We start from the raw sequence: 6,052 nt of genomic DNA on the forward strand, positions 1-6,052 counted from the left end.
TTTCCTCTCATCCGCCATCATCTTGCCACCCTGACGACTTGGCCTGAGATCCGGCCTAGGCTGTACCCTGAGATCCGGCCTAGGCTGTACCCGTGTGTGGTTTTCCTGTGGACAAGGGGGCCGGTTCACCATTTCGGAAGAAACCCCTAGCCTTCCACTGCCGAGTCGCCAGCCTGGGAGGGGGGAGGGGGGAGGGGGGAGGGGAGGTCAGGCCCATTCATTCCGATGGGCCTGGCGTCAGGGCTTCATTCAAGTGCAGGAAGCTCTCTCCCATGGCCTCGGGCTTTTTTCCATTGAACGGCTTTCTTCAATTCCCCCACCCTTAGGCCGCAGTCCACCAAGGGCCGGGAGGCAGGGAGGGAAGATGTTGGGGCAGGGTGGCTGTCTGAGAAACTCGCCTCATCTGGGGCAGAAAGAGTGCCCCCCTCCTTTCTCTAACCCTACTAGACTGCTTGAGGATCACGGACGGTTTGGCTCATCGATGAGCCCTGCGTTATGGGCCCGGCAAGCAAACTCCTAACGGGCAACCCGCCGCTCTAGGCGTGTGTGGGTTTTTTGATCTTTCACCTTCAAGTTCGCACGACATCGGTCCGTGTCCCCCGCCCCGGCTTCCCATGGGAAATCCTCCGTCTCTTTCCACAGACTCACTGGCGACTTCACACAGTGCCTGCCTCCTCCTCCTTAGGAAGGAAGGAAGGAAGGAAGGAAGGAAGGAAGGAAGGAAGGAAGGAAGGAAGGGAGGGAGGGAGGGGCTGACCCCGTGGCCGAGCGGTTGAGTTTGCACGCTCCGCTTCAGCGGCCCGGGGCTTGGAAGGTTCGGATCCTGGGCTCGGACACGGCACCGCTCATCAAACCACGCTGAGGTGGCGTCCCACACGGCAGAACCAGAGGGACCCTCAAAGAGAATATAGAACTAGGTACTGGGGTGCTCTGGGGAGAAGAAGAAGAAGGAGGAGGAATAAAAAGAAAAGAAAAGATTGGCAATGAGCTCGGGTGCCAGTCTTTAAAAAAAAAAAAAAAAAAGAGGAAGAAAGATGGACAAACAGGAACGAATCCCACTGACGGCACCTCCAAATGGTGGGGGGCAGGGGGGTGGGGGGGGTGGGGAGTGGCATCATCGGGCCAAGGGTGACTCTAAGCGTGATCCCGCGGTTGTGTTATTTGACATTTTATCGAATCGATTTATTATTTTATTTTTGAGGAAGATGAGCCCTGAGCGAACATCTGCCACCAATCCTCCTCTGTCGGCCGAGGAAGACTGGCCCTGAGCTGACATCCGTGCCCATCCCCCTCTACTTTCCAGGTGGGACGCCTGCCACAGCGTGGCTCGCCAAGCGGTGCCGGGTCCTGCGCCCGGGATCCGGACCGGCGAACCCGGGGCCGGCGGAGCAGAACGTGCGAACTTCACCGCCGCGCCACCGGGCCGGCCCCCGGAGTTGTTTTGAAAATCCAGTAAGGGGCTGGCCCCGTGGCCGAGTGGTTAAGTTCGCGCGCTCCGCTGCAGGCAGCCCAGTGTTTCATCGGTTCGTTCGGATCCCGGGCGCGGACACGGCACTGCTCATCAAACCACGCTGAGGCGGCGTCCCACATACCACCGCTAGAAGGACCCACCGCGAAGAACACACAACTACGTACCGGGGGGCTTTGGGGAGAAAAAGGAAAGACAAAAAATAAAATCTTCCAAACTCCAATAAAACTTTGAGTGAAGACGACGAGGAGGATGCGAAACGTATCTCACGCCTCCGAGCCGAGCCGTCCGTTTAGGTTTAGGAAGGGGGACGAGGACCCTTTGTAAGCGACATCCCTTTTTAAGCACCATTCTAAACCACAGAACAGAACTCCCTCTCCTCGACCCGGAGCGAGGAGGTTCCTGGGTGTGTCAGAGAGGGTCACGTCCTCTGCAGCACGAACGAACCGCCAGGGTTCGGCCACGGGAAAGAATTTCTTCCTCTCCAGGGGGACTAAAAGTCACCGACGGCAGCGGGCGTAGGTGCTATCCTTCCCGTCCAGGAAAGGCAGGGAGAACTTCAGCCGTGAAGAGAAGGAGGTCTTCCTCACTCCCCGTTTTGGGAGGGCCCCTTTGGCAGGGGAGTTTTGTCTCCTGATTTCAAGTCAGGAAGAAAAGGGAGAGAGAGAGAGAGAGAGAGTGTGTGTCCTTCTCGTGCCAGGTCGGTCTGAGGGGGACCTCCTCTGGTTTCCTCCCTTCCCAGGGAACGCCGTTCGCTCCTTCTTCTAGAAAAAGCTCCCAAAGCACCACCGCCCAGGATGGTCGACCTACGCCCATCGTCCCTCCTTTCCCAATCATTTCTACCGCGACAGAGGGACAGAGGCCCCTGCCCCATCCCCATCCCCACCCCCACCCCCATCGCCTGCCTCCTTGATGGCCAAAGGAGCTGCCTCTGAGAATGGAACGGGGCTTGGAAACCTTCTAGAGGGGTGACTCTCACCTGCCTGCCTGCTGGGAAAAGCACCACGCTGTCCATCGGACTGCTCTTTTGGGCAAACGTAGGCGTGCCACATAGCGATCGACAGCTATGGCGGGGGGGGGGGGGGGGCGGGGTGGCGTGGTGGTGCCCAGGATCCACGACACGTGACGGCTGCGGAGCACGACAGCCCTAAGACCTTGAGGGAGACGGGGTGGCGCGTGAATCCTTTCGGAACGAGAACGACAGGAAACGCTGACGGGGACGTGTTCTCCTCTCGAGAACACACCAACGCCTCGCACGGTGTCTGACCCGGGGTGCCTCTGACTTTTGTCATCAGAGACGATCCTCTCGACCGCCCCTCACGCTTTGGGGAAAAGGGGAGAGGGACTCGGTAGCACGGGAAAAGCCATCCATCCGCCCTTCCTTTCCGTCTTCACGGCTCCTTCTCGTGGAAAACGAGGAAGCCGTCCAGAGGAACGGAACACTGACCCGGGCCAAAGCGTGGCCCAGCCTGAGCCTCCAAAACCTTCTGCTAAGTGAGAGGTGCCAGACATCCAAGGCGACCTACGTTGCGATTCCACACAGAGGAGAGAGCTAGAACGGTCCAACCCTAGAGGGCGACAGCAGATGGCGGCGGCGGCGGCGGCGGCGGCAGCGGTGGTGGTGATCGTGGTGGGGCAGATCCGGGAGTGGGGCCGTTTTTTCTTTCGGGGGGAGGGGATGGAAACGGAAACCTTCTGGAAATAGATAGCCATGACGGATGCGCCACCTTGGGGAGAGAGACTCCCGAAGGCCACTGGCTTGTGCCCCGTGGAAAGGATGGATTCGGTGGGATGGGAATTCTACCTCCGTGTAGAGCGTGTGGTAAACCACGAGGTAGGTGGGTGGGTGGCCTCCCTGCCTCGCCTCCACCTAGACGTCCACACACAGAGACCGACGAGGGAGGGAGGGAGGGAGGGAGGGAGGGAGGGAGGGAGGGAGAGAGACAAGACTGACAGAGGCCGAGGCCGAGGCCGAGGCAGTGAGCGAGTAAGTGATCGACCCTGGCCATAGGGATTCCTCAGAGGGCGTCTCTTGGCTCCCCAAACGAAGAATGTGTGTGGAGATCGAGAAAGATCACCGACCTAGGAGAACCAGCAAGACTTCCTCACCCGCCAGAGAGCCGCTGGGCCCCTGCCGTCCCTGCCACCGCCACCCCTACCCCTCGCCTTTGGCAGCGACGCCAACGAAAGGCAGGCAGACGAGTGGGAGAGTCGTGTGGTGGTGTCCCCCAAGGAAGGTGGGTCCATGCCGACGAGCGGTCGTCGGCGTGTGGAAAAGCCAGAGGCGGGCTGACTAGAAGGAGGGCGTCCTGGAGGAAGGGGCCAGGGTGTGAGGGAGAGAGGCCTGTTCCTCTTCCCCTGTCGGTCCCAAGTCAGGGGCCCAAAGGAGGAAAGCTGTCCGTTCCTTTCCGACTCGGACGGTTCGGGCGGAACCGACCGATCCCCGCGGCGGCGCAGTCGGGGCTTTCTGGACCAGAACCCCTCTCTCTGTCGCCTTTCGACCACACGCACGCTTTAGAGGCCAAGGGAAAATGGATCGGGTCTCTCTGTCTCTCTCCCTAGAAAACAAGGGGCCGGGGGCCGAGCCCGTGGACGAACGGTCAAGTAGCGCCCCCCACCCCGGCCCCCGGCTTCGACGGCCCAGGTTTTCACCGGTTCGGATCCTGGGCGCAGCCCCAGACCCAGCATCGCCCTTCAAGCCACGCCGAGGCGGCGTCCCACATAGCAGAAACGCGAAAGACCTACCACTGGAACCTACAACTATGGACGGGACGGGACGGGACGGGGCGGGGCGGGGCGGGGCGGGGCGGGGGTGGGGGGGGCGGCTTTGGGGAGCAGGAAGAAAGAAAAAATAAAAGAAACACAAGGACGGTCATCGCGATAGTTCTTTCCACTTCCATCCATATGTTAACAGGACCCAAGTTTCCCGACCTCCATTTGGATGTATGTTAACTAAATGGAGAAGCTATTCAAAGGACTCCTCTAAAGAAGTCCACGTTCTTCTTTCTAAATGATAATGAAAATCATTGTCACCACCGCTCTTCCGACCCTCCATGTCCAGACGGCCTCCCGCCCCTCCCCATCCCCAACTCCCGCCCCGCCCCGCGCCGACCCCCGACCCCGGCATTCTCCACGCCCACCTTTCCCTCTCCACTCCTACCCCCCCCCGTCCCCCGCCGCCCGGGACACCGCACCCCGCGCCCCCCCCCCCCCCCAATCCAGGCCGGGCCACCTGGTCGACCTCCTCGAACACTATATAAGAGGATGCCGGGCAGCAGGTGGCGCCCGACAAGCGGCCTCCTCACCGGCCGGACGGATCAGCCTCGCGGGGGCGGGCGATGGGGAGGCGTTCGTCCAGGTCAGGTCAGGTCGGGGGAGGGAGGATGGCGCGCCGGCCGGCCTGGTGCGTGGCCTGGTCCCGATCCACCCCGCGTCTCGTTTCTCGGGCCGGGACGAGTACAGGCGGGGAGGCCGACTCGGTCACGGAAAGCGGCCTTGGGGAGGTTTTGGCGAACGTCCCTGTCCCGGGGCCGTCTGCCGACTAGGGGACGGAGTCCTCCTCCATGCTCCTTCTCGCCCCCAGTCGGGCGGGTTGTGGGTCGCGCGGTCGACTTGGCCATTTCCCCGGAGGCATCCTGCCTGCCGGGGCTCCCTCCCTCGGGCCGGTGCGAGCGGTCCTCGGGCGGCCCGGGAATTTGGGCCGCAGCGAACGAACGAACGAAGCCCGTCCCTCCTGCGTCGGCACCGATGAGACACAGCCCTGGTGGATGGAGCCGCTTTCCTCGGGTTTCCTTTTGCTTTCGGCCGCTGCTGCCACCAAACCTCCCTAAACGATAGGAATGAAAACGGGAACCGTTGGCATAATAAAAGCGTTTTGGTTGGCGTGTTTCTTGGCTTTTGGGGACTCGAGAGGTATGATGGATGATCTCCGATTGACGTTGGGAAGGTCTATTTCATCCCAGTCGCACGAACCCCGAAAACGTGGCGGCTGGACGAGGGAGGGAGGGAGGGAGGGAGGGAGGGAGGGAGGGAGGCCAACCACGGGATTTCCGCACGACCAGCTGATGGACACGAGCGCCCCGTGAGCCGGGCGGAGGGCAGCCGCCCGGGTCTCGCAGCTACGTGCCCGCGGAACCCTCGGGACTGCGAGAAGCCGGAGCGACCCGCAGCCATGTGGCGCTCGGCGCGGACATCTGGTCGACCCGCGCGCCACGGGACCCGGGGCCCGAGTCCGGGCCGGGCCGCCGGTCGACCCGGCAGGGCGGCTGCCCCGGGGGCCTCGCGGCTGCTCGTCCGCAGCCTCCAGGGAGCCCTCGGGGCTCCGAGAAGGCCGAGCGCCCCGCGGCCCCACGGCCCCGCGGCGCTCGGTGCGGACATCTGGTCGACCCGCCCCCCCCCCCCCCCCGAGACACGGGGGTCGGGTCGCCGGTCGACCCGGCAGGGCGGCGGCCACGGCGGCCTCGCCGCTGCTCGTCCGCCGGGTCGCCGGAGCCCTCGAGCCTCCGAGAAGGCCGAGCGCCCTGCGGTCCCGCGGCGCTCGGCGCGGACATCTGGTCGACCCGCGCGCCGCCGGACCCCGTGGCT

This window comes from Equus asinus, unplaced genomic scaffold (assembly GCF_041296235.1).
Source record: "Equus asinus isolate D_3611 breed Donkey unplaced genomic scaffold, EquAss-T2T_v2 contig_311, whole genome shotgun sequence".
In the NCBI taxonomy this organism is placed as follows: Eukaryota; Metazoa; Chordata; class Mammalia; order Perissodactyla; family Equidae; genus Equus; species Equus asinus.